This window comes from Panthera tigris, chromosome B4 (genome assembly GCF_018350195.1).
Source record: "Panthera tigris isolate Pti1 chromosome B4, P.tigris_Pti1_mat1.1, whole genome shotgun sequence".
Taxonomy (NCBI): domain Eukaryota; kingdom Metazoa; phylum Chordata; class Mammalia; order Carnivora; family Felidae; genus Panthera; species Panthera tigris.
In genome coordinates, this window is record NC_056666.1 from 136,215,283 (window position 1) to 136,233,601 (window position 18,319).

The following is an 18,319-nucleotide window of genomic DNA, read 5'->3' on the forward strand; positions in this document are numbered from 1 at the left end:
AGTACAGCTGCCGAGGTCATATTCCAAAACTCCCAGCCCACGGCCAGGCGGTTAACGTCTCGGAGTCGATATTACCATGGTCGAGTTACCAACCCTCATCAATTAACGTCGGAGCGCTTTGTGCCCTGTTGGTAGCATCCTGGTATGTTTGAAAAATGCTGGGGAGAAATGGCAATTGTCTTTCGAAGTAGAGGCTTAAGCCGATAAATCATCATAACTTCCTGTTCCTGCCTGGCACAAAAAATACCCAGGCACACACGATCAACAAATGGCCCTTTCAACATATGCCACCGGGCCACGAGCTCTTCTCATGTCAGAAGTTGCCAGAATTTTTTTTTTTTCAGGTCAGGACCCCAGTGTTGCTCTGGCCTCCGTTAGGGCTTTTGCCACACGTGACTTACGCGTTTTTCCCTTGGGCCCTCAGACACCAGGGGCCTCTCCTCTCTGACCCCAGCAGCCAGCCTTTAGGAAGACCTCAGTGACGGATCGCTGGTTAATTCACACGTTCTAAGTGGTCATGACCCATTTGGTGTAGCACCAATCAGGGAGGCACCGTTCACCAAATGCAAAACAAAAGGGCTGACTCCGGCTACCCTGAAGAGGCTCTCACTCCTTCCTCTGTGGGTTTGGCCCAGCTCGAGATGGCATCCTCTCTCCCTAGTGCTTTTGCTGGGCTGCACATCAGCCTGGTAAAGTGGGCTGCCCAGGGGACCGGTGTCCAGAGAGCCAGGGAGAGACGGCGCGTGAGAGCATTCCTACTGTAATCTCTGTAAATGTCACTGGCTTTTTGGTTAAAAATTCATAATAATTTCATTGGCCGTGTATGTAATTAAATCAACAGAGAGGACTCTCAGGTTGTCCGTGACCCGCGCGCTCGGGCAGATGCTGGCTAGAGGAGGGTGCTTTCTGCTGCGGAGACTTCGAAGGGCTGTCTGCAAGTTTCTGGTAATTAATTCGCGGCACAGCAATAATCATCTGCTTGGCCCTCTGCTGTTTCCGTAGCTGCCTAAGTCCTGAGCCAGCAACCAAGGCTCAGGGTTGGGGTGCTCTCTGACGACGAGGGCGTTGGTTATGTGCAGAAAGCCAAAGCTGAAGTTCTTGTCAGTAAATGTGCAGAGTTCTGTGCTGCCGCTGTGGACGCGCTTTTCCCTGACGACGTCCTGCACCCCGGACCGCCCTCCCCTTGCCCGTGCTGCACCCCCCCATGTGGGATGCCCTTTCCCTCATAACCTACCTTAAAAAAATTTTTTTTAATAGTTAATTTAGTTTTAGAGAGAGCATGAGAGGAGCAGAGAGAGAGGGACAGACAGAATCCCAAGCAGGCCCCACATTGTCCGCGCAGAGCCCGATCAAGGGCTCAAACTCACAAATCGTAAGATTATGACCTGAGCTGAAATCAGGAGTCCGATGCTTAACCGACTGAGCCACCCAGGCGCTCCCCTTCTAACCTACCTTTTAAAAATCCTCTTTAGGGGCTCCTGGGTGGCTCAGTCGGTTGAGCATCCGACTTCAGCTCAGGTCATGATCTCACGGTCTGTGAGTTCGAGCCCCGCGTCGGGCTCTGTGCTGACAGCTCAGAGCGAGTCTGGCCTGTGAGTAGAACATGGTGTAAGTATGTTGAAGGAAGGCACAGTGTGTGCCTAGAGCCAAGTAGGTGCCTAACGGATCAGAAGGTGAGTGAGGAGGGAATGAACGAATGAATGGATGAATGCTAAGAGAAATACATTCCATTTCTGGAAAGGTGGACTATTCATAATAGCCACAGAAATGAGCCGTGTCTGCGGTCCATTCCAGCATCCACATTTCTCTTCACCTGCATTGCGATCGAATTGGCCTGGATTGGAGCTTGAATATCTGGGTTTGAGACTTGGGTCCACCCCTTAACAGCCTCGTGACCTCGGGCTCGAACTCATGACCTGCGAGATCATGACCTGAGCCGAAGTCGGAAGCTCAGACGACCGAGCCACCCGGGTGCCCCTGAAAGATGGTATTTTTAAGTTATCTCTACACCCAACAGGGGGCTTGAACCCACAACCCCGAGATCAAGAGTCACATGCTCTACCGACTGAGCCAGCCGGGCGCCCTTACAACTTGACATTCTGGTTTCAAACACAGATATTCCGAGAAGTCTCAAAACACATATCGTGCCACAGGGCATTTCTAAACTACATACCTAGTGCTCAGTCAGCTAAAGACGAGAGAGAAGCCCTCCGTATTATGGATCACGTGACTGGAGACCAGCTTGTTCCTGCAATCCCACATCCCTTCAAACATGAACAGGATGGCTCTGGAAACTGAGGGAATGCCCACAGGGCAGGAGAGCTCCCCTTTACAGGATGCGGAAGGTTCTGAGGGTCTGACCCAAGGCTGAGGCTCCCCGGGCGTTCGTAGCGGGAAAAGACGAGGCAGGGAGCCAGCACGGATGAGCCCCCCATCACTGCGCCTACCCCAGGCTAACTGGACCACTTCGCCGCATCATCACGCGCGTCAATATTGTGCCCTGCCTCCCCCCACCCGCCGCCCCGAAAAGGCAGAAATAATTGCTCGCTGTCAGAAAAGGAAGCCCAGCAAAGCTAAATAGTTGTCTTAGATCTCGGCCGGTGTGGGCGAGGGGCAGGATTCAAACTCAGGACGGTTTGATCCCAAACCGAGGAGGACGTCTCCACCGCCTCTGGCCACCTCCCCTTCCAGCTGGCTCTCCATCCTGGGGTCAGGGGCCAAGAAGCCACTTGGGGAGTTGTTTTTCTATCCCCCAATACATTTTCTTCCCTCCCCTGCAGGCAACGGCCCAGTTTCCAAAGGCAGAGTTCAAAATCCAGAAAAACCACCGAGGGATGACTGACAAACAGAAAGCTGTGGATACTCAGCGTACAACATGCTGAGCTCGAGGCAAGTGTGCCTCCATGAGACCATCGCCATAGTCAAGGCCATGAACTCATCCGTTCTTTCCAGCCGTTTCCGGTGGACTCTTCCACTTAAAACTTTTTAAAAATGGACTTGTTTCTTTTGTGGTGAGAAGGGCGCTGAACACAAGATCTACCACCGAGACAGAATTCTGCATACACAGGACGGCACCGCCAACTATCGGTCCTGTGTGGTCCCGCGGATCTGTAGTTCCGTTCCTCTGCCCCCGCCCCACTGAACACCTCCGTCCCTCCATCCGTCAGCCCTGAAAGGGGGAACAGAGACGTGGACTGGGCTGAGAGAGGGTCAGAATTGGCAAGGTGGCGGCCGGGCAGGGGAGGAGACTGGAATTAGCATTTGCGGAGAACGTTCGAGAGCGCGGCGGCCTTGACTGAATACGTACACACGCTTCGGGCGATCCCGTAGTAGCCCTGGGAAGTGCTAACATCATACCCGTTTACAGGGGAGAGAATCAAGGCCCACCACACGAAGTCACGACCCAGGGCCCCCCACGTACGTGGGCCTCCTTGGAGTCAGAAGCCATTGGCTCCTGGCTTCGCCTCTGGGGGTTCAGGTTCCGCCTGGAAAAAGTGCTTGATGTGAACATCAAAGAGAGAAAATGGCCAGGGAAGGACAGGGACTTCCCAGCTGCAGCCCTGACCGCCCGGAGCCCCAGTACAGGAGCCACAGAGACAAGTGAGAGGCCTCACGGGATCCGAGCGTTGGAGCCACCTAAAATGTGTCTGTCCTGAAGCTTCCATTATTAGCAGAAGCTTCCTAATTAGGACGTCTACACCCACATCATAGATTCCAAGTCAGAGGTTCAATTCTTTCTTGAGGGTGAGCCAACGTGTTGCACACATATGTAGGATGCCCTTTACGGGGAGGAGTGAAATGCCCCGGGGACGCACTGAGCTAAGGCCTCTTTCCCCGTCACCTTTATCCCTGGAAGACTCGAGACGCCACGACAGTGGAATTGCTTCTCTGATTTTCTTTCTCACGCTGGGTGATGTTTTTGTTTCCAGGCTTCTGGCCAAGCAGCGATTCTGACCCTGGGACCTCTCTGCGGAGTAATAGTGAAAGTTATTTTTCATGGTCTGCCCCCGAGCCTGGTTCTTCTCTCCATGGACAGAGCCAAAGTGCATCTGGGGGAGTAATTGATGGGGCACAGAGGGAGGAAAAATGGGATTTCGTTCCACGGCATCATGTGGGGATCCTATTGTGTTTTGGGCCTCGTCCTGGAGGCTATGGGGAGATGGGATCTCTCTTCCTTTCTTTTTTAACTGATTTTTTTTAATGTTTATTTTTGAGAGAGACAGATAGAGTATGAGTGGGGGAGGGGCAGAGAGAGAGGGAGACACTGAATCAGAAACAGGCTCCGGGCTCTGAGCGGTCTGCACAGAGCCCGACGCGGGGCTCGAACCCACGAACCGCGAGATCGTGACCTGAGCCGAAGCCGGACGCTTAACCGACGGAGCCACCCAGGCGCCCCGAGATGGGATCTTTCTAGAGGCTCCTAGTCTGATGGGATAACAGGTTCCCGTCCACCACCCCACGGGTGGGCCCTAAATAGCTGCTGGCGAGCCGAATGGGGGCTGGAAAGCACCCAGGAGGGAGTCCCCTTTCTCACCGGTAGGCTTCACACGCCATCATTCCCCTGCCCCTGCTACACCCTGGGGAGGAGGTGGGGTCTTTGCCGTCGCCTCCACTCTTCATGGGGAAACTGAGGCTCAAGGCAGTCAGGCTACGTGCAAATCACCTAGTCAGTGGATGCCGCGGAGGGTCTAGATGCAGAGACGCGAGTGCGCGGGTGGGTTTGGGCACAGGTGTACTGAGTGAGGCTCGAGGCCATGGCTTCACTTGGATCTAAGCCAGAAGCTGGCCTGAGTGGGACTGGAGAGAGGAGTTTAGCTGGCGGGTGGTCCCAGGAAGCGCCAGTGGGAGCAGGAAGTGGCCTGGAGAGAGGAAGGAAGCCCGGGCAGAGTGCGTTAAGGAGCACGTGACCTTGCTGGGCCAAGGAGCTCCGTCAGGGAGGCTACGTGGACCTCACCTGTGAGTCGTCCCACTCAAGAGGAGAGACCTGGAGGGGCGCCTAGGTGGCTCGGTCAGTTAAGCGTCCGACTTTGGCTCAGGTCATGATCTCACGGTCCGTGGGTTCGAGCCCCGCGTCGGGCTCTGGGCTGACGGCTCAGAGCCTGGAGCCTGTTTCAGATTCTGTGTCTCCCTCTCTCTGTGACCCTCCCCCGTTCATGCTCTGTCTCTCTCTGTCTCAAAAATAAATAAACGTTAAAAAAAAAAAATTAAAAAAAAAAAAAAAGAGGAGAGACCTGGGGTGGTTCTCCCCCAACTCTGTGCCCCTCACGGATCAAGGGCCGCTCCCGGGGGGACATTCTCATCGCACCCGCTCCCGAGGCTGGAGAGTTGCAGACGGACGATCACAGTAGAAGCCTCAGGATGCGCAGAAGGAAGGCGGGAGGCTGGGAGGGGTGAGGCAGGGCGGGGCAGTATCTGCCCAGCCAGAGAGCATTAGCGATAAGCCAGAAATGGAGGCGGCAGCCAACGCCTCCTAGAAGCAGTTAGGACAGTCGGCAGGTGACGGGGAGGTGGCTAAGTGCTCTGACTGCATCACTGTCTGCGAATTCAGACCCGGGGGCGGGGGTGGGGGCCGTCTGGACCTGGCTCTGTTTGGGGGGCACAGGCGGGAGAGGCAGGTGTCGCGAGGAGCTGGGGTGGAGGCTGAGTGGACGTGAGCACGGGGACGAGAGGCTCCAAAACGTTCCTGCCTGTCTGACCCGCGAGGCCAAGTGGGCAGTGAGGTTGCCCGTCACAGGCTGGGTGGGCAGGCCGAGAGGCAGGTGTGGGAGGGCTGCAGCCCAGGGGGGCGCTGATGGCTAGGACGTCGGGGGGCGATGCGGGGCAGGCAGCTGCAGGTCTGGTCCAGAGCGCCAAGGGACAAGCACGGTGACTCAGTTGTCCCTGATGTGCTGACCCGAATCTGCCCTGGACCTTGGCCTCTCGGGGCGCTGCCAATGGGGGCTGACACTGGGGGCCGACAGTGTCCCCCTAGGGCCCTGCACTTGCCTTTTCTGAGAGGTAACAGGAGTGGGCCGGCCCAGGCGGCTGAGGTCAGGCGATTCTGAAGCCTGGCTGTCCCCCTGGCTGAATGACGTACAGCCAGCTCTTTGCTCCGAGTGTCTATTTCTACTCCTGCACAGTTGGGCCTACCCGTTCAGTAGTGGGTCTCAGAGCGCACGCTACGAGCCGGCGGGAACATACAATGAGTCAATGGAGCGCCTCGCTCTTGGCAACACGGGCCGGCGCGTCCTGGGCTCAGCTGGACCCCAAAGCACACCTGGGAGGCAGCCACCTGGCGGAGGACCCGACATCACAGGCCAAGAAGAGGGGCGCCGTGAAGGTTTGCGGCAAGGACCTGCCGGTCATCGGCTGTCCCAGATGGAGGGGTGGTGGTCCCCGCCCCCCGTGACTGGAGCAGGACACTATCTACGACAGGATGAAGGAGTGGGACCCACCGGGTGGGCTGGGTGAAGGTGACACGGGTGGGCAGGCGAGGAGGCAGAGCAGGGGAGAGGCGGGGGTCCGGGCAGCGTCTGGGTTCTGGCCTGTGTGACTGCAGCGGGCTCGGGGGGGTGGGAGAGGGGAGGTTGGAGAGATGATGAGGTTGGGGCGCTGAGGCCCCGCCCTCAGCGCGCTTGTCTGGGGGACGTGTTGCGACCCAGAAAGGGCCAAGTTCTAGTGCAGGGGTAGGCAGGCAGGGGGAAGTGAGGTCTGTGGTCTTTTGCCTCCCCACGTGGGGTTAGACTACGTCCTCACAAAATTCGCATCCTTCCCAGACCCCCAGAATGTGACCTGGCTGGTCTTTGCAGATGTGATCAAGTTAAGACGAGGCCGTTCTAGAGTAGGGTGGGCCCCAGTCTGGTGACTCGTGTCCTATTATTGTTATCACTATTATTATATTTTCTTTTTAGAGAGAGAGAGCACAGGTGAGGGGAAGAGGCAGAGGGGGAAAGCGAGAATCCCAAGCAGGTTCCACGCTCAGTGCGGATCCCGGTGTGGAGCTCGATCCCACGACCCCGGGATCATGACATGAGCCATAATCAAGAGTCAGACTCTCGGGGCGCCTGGGTGGCTGAGTCGGTTGAGCGTCCAACTCTTGATTTCAGCTCAGTCATGATCTCGTGGTTCATGGGATCGAGCCCGCATCAGCGTGGAGCCTGCTTGAGATTCTCTCTCTTGGCACTCTCTCTCTCTCTCTTTCTCTCTCTGTCTTTAAAATAAAAATTTTTTTAAGTGTCAGACGCTCAACCAACTGAGTCACCCAGATGCTCCCTTACTATTATTATTATTATTATTATTTTAAAATGAATTATTAAAAAGGGTCCTACAGGTTACAACCATGGCTCAGATGTGGCCCAGGAGAGAGGTGGTGGCCCCTTCACCACGGCCAAGCCGAGCTCACTCGCTTGGCTGTGCCCTGTGTGGGCAGTGGGCATCTCCCAAGAGCGGGCCAGGTGGCCCTGGTCTGTCAAGATTCACAGAACATGGCAGGCCCACCCGACGACAGGGCAGTATCATCTCAAACAGCTTAGGTTTCTTTAAAAAACACTTGCAACCCGGTAACGTTTGAGTCCAGGAGCAGAGCAGTAATTGAATGCAAAGGTTGGTGGCCCTACCCGGGGCCTCTTGGGACAGACCCTGCTTGAGCTCCGCCTTGATTCTGTCCCCTGCGTGGGTAGGAAGCCAGGCGGGGGCCAGGAGTTCCACGATTGAGCAAATGGGACAGAGACACATCCAGAGAGGAGAATCCCACGTGGTGACAGACACAGAGAACAGAAGGGACAGCCAACAGCCCCAGAATCATGGGACAGATTCCACCCTGGAGCCTTCAGAGAAGACAGCCCCTGCTAACACCCTGATTTCGGACTCCAGACCCTCTGTTGCTTAAAGCCGCCCGCCGTGGAACCCCAGGACGCGGACACGCTCCCTTTCCTTCCTTCCTTAGCCTGAGTTTATTTGTGGGGTCCCACCTCTGTCTCCGAGCCGCTGTGATCAAAGTCCTAAGCCTCCTTCCATGGGGGAGCACTGAGGCTGGGCCCGATGCTTCCCATCAGGCCTCCCCCGGGCCAGGCCCCCGTTAGATTTCACGCCCCTTTCCCGCCAGCAGGTTGGGCGTCAGAGTCTCCCTCAGGTCGTGACAACGGGACACGGCGGTCTGCAACCCCGGTGCTCCATTGTCCTCAGACCCTGCTTGCTCTTCCTCAGTGGCCTGTGTTTGCAGGCACAGGAAGTCGAGTTCAATAATTCATGCACACGGTCAGCATATTTTTTCCCATAGTTCATTGAAAACGTTCAAGGACTTTTCAAAAAAAAAAAAAAGCTCTTTTACTCTCTCCCCGTTTTAGTTAGCCGAATGCCAAAACAGCAGAACGGAACGGCGTCCTGCTTCCTGTTTCGCTCACCCCCGCCTCCCTGCTTCACGTCTGGGCCTGCAGATTCCAAACGGAAAGAGCGCCCATCATGTAGACCTTGGTTCCACAGTAGACCTTGTGAGTTATAATAAAAATAACAGGAGAGTTTACTGAGTGTGGACATATTTAAATTCCGGGCCTTATGGCAAGGGCTTTCGTGGCTTCTTTAATCATCCTCGCCAAGACCCTAGGAGGTAGGTGGTGTTAACCCCGTTGTGTAGATGTGGGAACTGAGGCCGACATTACGCGGAGCCGGCCGTCCAAGGAAGCGTGGCTGGTAGGTAATTGTTTCCAAGGGAAGCTGACTCAGGTCCAAGCAGGTGCACTACCCTCTACACTGCAGCCTACTGGGCTTGCAAAGGACGCCCAGCAAACACGGCCAGTGGCCAATGGACACCACAGGCTGGGAGACTGAAATACAGGCATCCGGCTCCGTTTTGTCACTCTCTGGGGAGGACACAGGTAAAAATCTTTCAACGGCCACGTGGCAGTCACCAGGGAGACTAGTAATTAAGGAGTTACAAGTAATTAATAACATTTATAACAATGAAATGAAGACCTTTATTAAAACAACGAGAGGGGGCGCCTGGGTGGCTCCGTGGGTTAAGCGTCCGACTTTGGCTCAGGTCATGATCTCACGGTTCGCGGGTTCGAGCCCCGCGTCGGGCTCTGTGCTGACAGCTCGGAGCCTGGAGCCTGCTTCCGATTCTGTGTCTCCCTCTCTCTCTGGCCCTCCCCAGCTCTCTCTGTGTCTCTCCCTCAAAAATAAGTAAACATTAAAAAAAAAAAAAAAAGCAATCAGAGGTGCCATGAACTAGTGTTCCTTGCAATAATTACTCATTTGGCGGGGGGGGGATTTAGAAGATGATTGAAGGTTTGTAAATCAGGGAGGAACGAGAAAGGTAAGTCTGTGAGAAAACATGTGAATTTGGAAGTTCTGAATACGTGCCTGACTGAGGTCAGGGGGGAATTTCCACACAATTGCTTTCCCGAGGATATTCCCTTACCTTGGTTAGCTCCTGGTATAGTGTATCCCCTAAAATTGCAAAAAAGACCCCAAAAAGGTCACCCCGGACCCTAGGATGATTCTACCAGGCTAAGGTGGCAGCTGTTTAGACACAAGCCTGCAACACAGGTAAACCGTAGGGCGTATGGGGCGAGCAGAGGGGCAGGGGTGTTGTTCATATCCACCCCCCGCCCCCGGCCACCGCCTTAATGCCAGTCCCCAGCCCAGGGCCTGCATCAGGGCAGGCGATCACCAAATGGGGGTGTTTCGTCCAGCTAACTGCTGGCCAGGCTTCATTGTACACACTTGCAGGTGTGTGTGTGTGTGTTTATTTGTGTGCTTCTGTGTTCCAAATAGGGAGTCAACTCCGTGCTAAATAAATGCATTAAAAATTGGACGGCTGTTGGGGCGTCTGGGTGGCTCAGTCGGTTAAGCGTCCAACTTCAGCTCAGGTCACAATCTCGTGGTCCATGAGTTCGAGCCCCGTGTCGGGCTCCGGGCTGATGGCTCGGAGCCTGGAGCCTGCTTCCGATTCTGTGTCTCCCTCTCTCTCTGACCCTCCCTCATTCATGCTCTGTCTCTCTCTGTCTCAAAAATAAACATTTTTAAAAAATTAAAAAAAAATTGGACGGCTGCATAAAGTTGTGGTTTGTCATTAAATTTCCAAGTTGAAACTCACACACTGCCAAAGATTCAAGTGGCAGAATCTTACAGACGCTTCCTTATTTGTGAATATGAAGGCTGTGGCCTCTGCCCACGCTGGCTCACGGAGGTAGGAGGCTGGGTCCAGAACCAGAGGTGGGACGAAGATGGAAATGTGCTAAACAGCTCCTCACCTCAGCGTCCTTAACTTCCCCGCCAACCTCCCCCACGTCCACTGAATCCCAGGGGCTGCGGGATTGGCCTTGACCAGCTCAAGAAGCAGCCGACTTGGGCCGTGGAGGAGGCATCCGCAGCCCTGGGTCCTCGCCATTCTCGTGCGTCCCAGGGCAAGGGTACAGTGCCCGTGAGGACGCACTGCAGAGGACTGTCCTCCATAGTTTTGAATGTCGAGGGTCCCCTCTGCCTGAACCATGCATGTCTGCCTGGAAGTTCATGTGCACAGCCAGGAAGAGCCACCGAGGGCTATCGAACCGGGGCTCTCTTGCCCTTTCTTATGCAAAGGGGACGTGTCCACTGAGGCAGGACCATGACCCTTCATCAGGGCATCTCTGGATGAAAGCAAAGGCTGAGTTTCCAGATATGACATTTTATTTTTATTTTTTGTAATTTTCTTAAACGTTTATTTATTTGAGAGAGAGAGAGCACAAGCAGGGGAGGGGCAGAGAGAGAGAGGGAGACACAGAATCCGAAACGGGCTCCAGGCTCTGAGCTGTCAGCACAGAGCCCGACGCGGGGCTCGAACTCACGGACCATGAGATCATGACCTGAGCTGAAGTCGGACGCTCAACCGACTGTGCCACCCAGGCGCCCCTTGGGCACAACATTTTAAAACTTAATCATCCCCGGCTTTCAAAATCAGAATCTAATTCAGGTGAGCAAAATATTAGCATCAAAAAGAGAAGAGTCAGTATGTCCAAATTAATCCACTGGCCAACTGAGGCTTCCTGACGTCGGGTCATAGGAAACGCGACGCAGCAAGGCGACTGTAAGGCAAGGGCTTTCCGTCCACCATCCCAGGTCTACCTGAGTGGTCAGTGCACGGGCTTCAGAGCCCCCACCTGAGGGCCCTCAGTTTCCCTCACTGCCCAGTGGGGGCGATAACGGTACTTGCCTCCGGGGGCTGTTGGGAGAATTATGCCTTTAAAGCAAGGTCCCCCGCGCTTGGTGCCCGTAGTGGGTGGAGCTAAGTCCCCCAAACAGATACGGTCGAGTCCTAACGTCACCCCGGGGTCCTGTGCACGTGACCTTATTTGAAAGTAGGGTCTTTGCAGGCGTGACCATGTTAAGGGAGGGCATCCTGGATTCGGGTGTGACCAAAGACTGGAGTCCTTCCGAGAGAGGGACATGTAGGCGCGTGTGGGGAGCAGCCCGTGTACAGATGAGGCAGAGCCCGGGGTGACGCCAGGAATGGCCAGCGAGGATGGACGCAACGCCAGAGGCACGGGACGGATGGATTCCTCCTCAGAGGTTCCGGAACCTGCTCACCTTGTCTCAGATCCAGTGGGCAGGGCAGAGGGGTTGTGTGGGCCACTGGCCTGTGCTCCAGGAACCCATGGGGGCCCCACACCTTCCTCCTAAAAAGAGTTTCCAGGGAAGAGAAGAAAATAAGCAGAGCTCTGCAATATGCACCTTGCGTTCAGATCTGGCCTTGCCGAGGGCAACAGTTCAAGGCCAGGGACTTGGCCGTCTGACTAGCAAATGAATAATGTCTCAGCATCAACCAATTTAGCAAGAGTGGAACCGGGGGAGGCTTTCTGTTGTGAGGCCCCAGGCAGGTTGATGAAGTTCCCCGGTGGGGGGGGAGGGGAGCTGTCTCCGTGGCATCCGTGACCTCCCCGTATACAGCACAGCAGACAGGGACCCTTCCTGGCCACCGGGCGCGCTCCGGCCGCCCTGCAGTCCTCCTTCCTGACCCTCCCTGCTTGGTCCCCGCCGACCCCCCGACCCCAGCGCTGGCCTCCCTGCCGTCCTGGGATGGGTCCTGCGCATTCCCGTCACCCCTTGCTCCCTGAGGATCCTCGGCCCCTCTCCGTTCCAGCTCCTCGGCCGGGAAGGAGGGGGCTGTGCGCAGGGTTCACGGCCTGGCCCAAAGCCGCCTTCTATGAAGCTGCCGGTCACGGCACCCCGATGCCTCCTGGCACTCACAGACAGGCCTGATAGCCACACACTTGACCGACCGACTGGCTGACTTTTGATCCCCAACCATATACACGTCCGGTGCCTACGAGCTGAGCCAGGCCCTGTCCCGGGGGCCGGGCCTACGGTCGGTCACGCACGAGAGAAGCGAGTCTGTGGCTCCACAGGGCGTACTTCTGGGGTAAGAAACAATCACCGTGGAAGCAGGTACGGGGACAGGCGCCGAGTGCCGAGTGCGTCTGAGCTCAGGCCGCCGTAACACAACGCCACACCCGGGGCGTGCACACAGGGCTCCCCTTTCTCAGCTCCCGGTGGAGGCTGGGAAGCTGGAGGTCAAAGTGCCAGCAAGTTCAGTCCCCAGGGTGGCATTGGCCGCCTCCCCACCTTCCTTGACTCTCCTTCTTCTTCGAAGGCCCCCAATCCTATGAGATGAGGAGCCCGCCCGCACGACCTCTGGTAAACCTACTCACCTCCTCGAAGCCTCACCTCCAAATAGTCACATTGGGTGTTAGGGCTCCGACGTATGAATTTGCAGGGAACACGGTTCAGTCCGCCGCAAGCACGACGCAGGGGAACACGGCTGGGACGGGTAGGGGGTCGACGTGACAGGAGTGGTCATTTCTGCTTTGCAGGAGAGAGGCTCTTGGAAGCCATGGCGTCGGAGCAGAGGCCTCGATGAGGGGAGCAGGGCAGTCAGGTAAAGAATGGGGGCAGGGCAGTACAGAGGGAGGAGCGGCCCGTGCAAAGGCCCTGGGGCAGGGTCTTCAGGGAGGCCAGTGTAGCAGGAGTTGAGTGAGGGGGACAGGAGGGGTCTAAGGGGTCCGGTGAGAGAGTCGCCAAGCCTGAAGTTCGCCAGGCCCTGTAGCCCCGGTGGAGGTTCTTGGATCTGATGGTGCAAGTGACGGAGGGTGTTCGGGGGACGCCAGTCTCAGTCTAGGCGGAGAGAACGGGCTGCGGAGGGTGGGGTGGAAACGGGGGGCCCGGATGGACGGCCGAAGGGTCGAGGAAAGAGAGGAGGAGACTTGGCTGGGGCAGGGCTGGTGAGATACGAATCCGGGACACCGCGGGGAGGGGAGGCGCTAGGAAGGATGCCGGGACAGCCCCCGCCCCCCGCAGTTACAACAGAAACCGTGGGGGTCTGGCCTGGGCCCTGGGGTCTGCGGGCCGTTCTCAAGTGCGACGGGGTGGGGGCCGGCGGGTACCCCCTGTGGGGGTCCTGCTTCCATTCCCCCAAACCTCTGGTCCTCTCCGTGCAAACGCCTGTTCAGGTGCCCTCCTCCCCTACCTACGGCCAAGGCCTCGTCTGTACCCGACGCGTCACAGCTCACAAACACGAGCGCTCAGGGGTCCCGGGGGGGGATATTTTGGCCAAGAATGAGGGCTCGGAAAGGCCAGATGACTTGGCCATACCCACACGGCTGAAGGTGATCCTGAGGCGACCCGGCCCCGGCTCCTTGTGTCCCTCAGCCACCGGCCTGCATTCTGTCGCTGTCTCCTGACTCCCCCCGGCCCCCAGCGAGGCAACGCTTGACGGGAACACCGTCCGTGGTTCGCTTTTGTCTTGGTGTCTGCAGTGCCGATGTTTTGTAGTAATAATTAGGATTATTTATTGAGTGTCTCTTTTCTGCGTCCCTGTGTTGGGACAAGCATTTGCTGAAGTGAGTCTTTAATCATCACGGTGATACTGTGAGCGAAACACCGGCGGGACCCCGTGCTGTGGGCTGCGTGTCTGCGCCCCCCCCCCAGAGTGCAGGTGGAGAGGCCCTGACCCCCCAAGGGGCTGTATTTGGAGACGGGCCTTTAAGGAGGTAACTGAGGTTACCGGAGGTCGTAAGGCTGGGGCCCTGATCCCATAGCACTGGTGCCCTTGTAAGGACAGGGGGAGACGCCAGAGAGTGGCCCTCCCTCCCTCCCCCACCGTCCCTCTCCCCCTTCTCTCCCTCCCCCTCCCCCCTCCCTTCTCTCCCTCTTCCCCCCTCCCCCCTCCTCCTTCGCTCCCTCCCTCTCCCCCTCCTTCTTTCTCTCCGTTTCCCCTTCCCTCTCCCTCCTTCTCTCTCACCCTCTCCTTCCCCCTCCCTCTCTCTCTCCCCCTTCATCCCCTCCTTCCCCCTCCCTCCTCCTCCCCTCCTCCCTCTTTCTCTCCCTTTCCCCCTCTCCCTCCCTCTCTCTTCCCCTCTCCCTCCCTTCTTTCCCCTCTCCCTCCCCCTGTCCCCCGCTCCCCCTGTCCCTCTGTCTCTCTCAGCAGCCCCCCTCTCCTCCTTCCTCCCTCTCCCCCTCCCTCCTTCCTCTCCACCTCTATCTCCCTGCCCACACAGAGGAAAGGCCATATGCAGACACAGCGAGAAAGGAGTTGTCTCCACCGAGGGAGAGAGGCCTTGCCAGAAATCCATGCCAAGGGCACTGTGATCCCCGACCTCTGACCTCTAGAACTGACAGAAAATAAAGTTCTGTTGTTTAAGCCCCATCTGTTGGGGCAGATGTACCCCCAGATACATTAAGCTGATGGCTCCAGACGGTTTGGGATGAGGAAACTGAGGCACAGAGGGGTCAGAGCACTCCTTCAAGGGTGTTCTGTCTTCTCAGATATAGGAGAGAGCCTCCCAAGCCCTCCATGAGGCTTCCTGCCCCTCCTGCCCCTGCCCCTCCCTTCCTTCCTGGGGGGCCCCTCCCAGCTCTGGGGCTGCCCCCCCGGGGGCGGGGACACCCTCTGCGGCTTCTCTGACTGCCCCGGCCCCCATCCGGTGCAGTTGGGCTGGTGGACTGGCCGTCTCCAGAGTAACAAGGTTGGGTTTGCTTTTCCCGCGTCGTGCCCTCGTCACCTGGGGGTGTGTGTGTGTGTCTGTCCCACCCCAGAAAGCTCCCGGGAGTCAAGGATGACATCCTGCCCACGTCTGTCCCACGGAGCCCAGCCCAGGCCCCTGCCTGCGGACTGTTGGACAGGCCTGGGGCAAGAGGAGGGTGGGGGGGCCCTAGGTGTGGGCACATGTGCAGTTCTGAGCTCAGAACTGGCACCTGGAGTTTATAAATAGAGTCTGAGGGGTAAAAATACATCTGCGAAGAGCAGAGACGCTCAGAATATAAACAGTTTATTTTCCCTTGTTGGGGTGACCAAGGGTGACGACCTGAACTGTGTCCTTGGCCACCGGGAAGGGTGAGCCCTCTGCCCCGGGCCCCGGCCACACCCGCACCTGCTTCAGACCTTCTCTGCTCCGCGGGTCTCCCGGGGCGGTTTGCAACGTAGTCTGGGCGCGTGCACTAAACAGGCCTCCTCGGTATACAGTCGGCAGCCAATAAATGCCCATCCAACTTGACCTTGGGGAACTCTATGAGGAGAAACAGAACAGAGAGTGTGGAGCCTGACCTCTCTGTCGGAGCCCCATTCTCTCAGCCCCCTGCCTAAAGCTTCCTGCCTTCAGGCCGAAGGAGACCATTCACTGTGTCCAGAGCAGCAGGGACTTAGCTCCCGGCCCCTGGCCCTGCACACACACACACACACACACACACACACACATGCACAGACACACAGAGACCCGTCTTAACTCTACACATGGAGACAGATCCTGTCAATTTAATCCAACCAAACTCTCGAAGTGAAAAGAGACTTTCAAGTTCATCTCAGAGAAAGAAAAAATGGTTCGTGGAACCTGATTCCATCTGGCTGTCCTCCACAGGCTGGTGGGGGGGGGGGGGGGTGGGCAGCTCTCTGTCAGGAGGAGGAAGTCTTATGACTCCTGGGTCCTACCTCATGGGCAATTACTTACTGCCAGTAGAGCCAGACTCCGAGATTTGTGCTCAAAATGTGAGGACTTGCCCCCCAGTGACCAGGAGGAGCATCTTACCAGGAGAACCGTGTCTCAGGGTGGGTTTTTCCCCGTCCTCAAGATGAACAGGACTGGATATGGTCTGTGCTATATTTAGTGGAGAGGGAGGAACTTGTGTTTATTAAAGGAAATGAGAGCGGAGATGTTTGGTAGTTCTCAAGTTATTTCAAGTCCTTTCTCCTGTTTAATATTCTCCGTAGGACGTTGGACATGTGACAACACGCACCCGGAGAAGAGAAGAGAAACACGACGTGGAAGTCAGTCCGTTTCACCCTTACCCGAGGGAAACGGCCAGCGTGGGGGAGGCGGTAAGCAGCGGGACGTGCCGAGGGGCTCCCGGGGTGGGGGGCACGTAGGAAGAGGGAGCATCACAGGACCAACCCCGGGTTGAAGGGTTGCAAAGCCAAACCGAATCTTCAGGGTGTCCCCACCCGCACCTGATCCACAGGGAAGGGGGGGCCTGACCCAAGGGCAGGTGCACCTGGCGACGCCCCATCCTCCGGGGACACTTTAACATCCCTTCGCATTTCGTTCACAAAAAAAAAAAAAAAAAAGTCCAACGAGGAGAGAGGAGAAGCGTTGTCTGTGTTTGACAGGAAAAACCCTCGCTGAGACTCAGGTTAGGTGTGATCTCCCCGAAGCAGGATGTAGGAAGCGGAGTGTGGATGAGATCTGAACTCCAGCCCCGACAGTGGCCGAGAGAGCACATCCCCACTCACAGCAGCCGGCCACGCGCCTACGCCCACTAACCGTGACCCTGACATCATGTTCTCTGGACTCAAGACCGTAGTTGTCACCAAAGCAGGTGCCTGTACATGCCCCTTCACACAGGAAATCATGCTTTTTTTTTTCTTTTTTTAAGTGTATTTATTTTGAAAGAGAAAAGAGAGAGAGAGGAGGAGGAGGGGCGGAGAGGGAGAGGGAGAGACAGAATCCCAAGCAGGCTCCGCACCGTCAGCACAGAGCCCGACGTGGGGCTCGATCTCCCCAACTGTGAGATCGGTACCCTGAGCTGAGAGGTCGGATGCTTAACCAACACAGCCACCCAGGTGCCCCGGAGACGACGCTCCATCAAGGCCATCACGGGTTTGCCCACCGAGGCAGGTACGACCGGAGATCTGGAAGTTCAGACCATTTACTGATTTGATATTGACACACACCGCCCGTGGGAGTCGGGATCCCCGCGCGGAACAGAAGGACCCTGAGAGTCTCCCAGCTCCGGGGCCCCACCCCGCGCGGCCCCTTCCGCAGATCCGCCCGGGGACCTCACTCCTCCGCGTTGGCACAGCCTGTGCACAGAGACGACCCGCGACGCACCCCCAACCCCCGCCCCGGGTCCTTCCTGAGGCAAAAGACAGCATCGCTCACCAACCTTCTCCCGGTGACATCTGACTTCTTTCCTTCCTCCCATTTCAGCGGTTATGTTGCGTTTATTTTGTTAAAGGCCACCTTGACTTCTTTCACACGTTGGCACGGTGTAATTCCAAATACCCGCATGGGAGGGGGAAGGAAGGAGGGCAGGGAGGGAGGGCAGCAGGGAAAGGAGGCGGGGGGTGGGGGGGGAGAAAGGGACGGGAAGGGGACCCACAGGACGGCAGACATCCTTTGAGGACTGGCCCCGAGACGCTGCTGGAGGGCCTTCATTCCTCGTTAAGTGTCGCCCTTGCCAACTGAGCACCACCTGTCTGCCAGGCACCGGACGGGGGGCTTTGTGCGCGTCATCTCTGCCTAAAAGCCACCCACCAGGTCCAAGATCCGATGCCCCCCCCCCCCCATCACAGTAAGAGAAGTGCGGCTCCCAGGAGTCACCAGCCAAGGTCACAGAGCAGCAGGGGGTGGGGCCAGGCCAGGCCAGAGGCTTCGCCTTGCGGAGGGCAAGCCACGTTGCAGTGACGTGCCCGGGGGTCCCGCGGACCGCGCTCGGGCTCCAGTGAGCTCCAGAAGAGTCCACTCTTCTCTGTACTTGGCCAGCTGGCCGCCCCATCCCCCGAAGGGCGATGCTCACGCCTGCCCCTCCCCCCGCAAACTGTCGCGAGGGCTGAAATGAAAAGTGTCTTGGGGGTCAAGACATCCTGAGACGGCAGCAGCCTTATTTTTTCTAGAAGGGCTCAGTACTTCTGTCAGGGGTGTGTGGGGGCCGGGGGGGGGGCGTATCTGGGATTTTCTGTCCCTTCTGTCCTCCAAGGGCACCGAGACGCTGGGATGCTGGAGCTTTCTCAGAGTGAGCTGATTGTGGGGCTGGGGCCGGGGGCTGGCCTCTCCTGACCCCACTCCCGCGCCCCCGCCCCCAGCCCACAGACGCA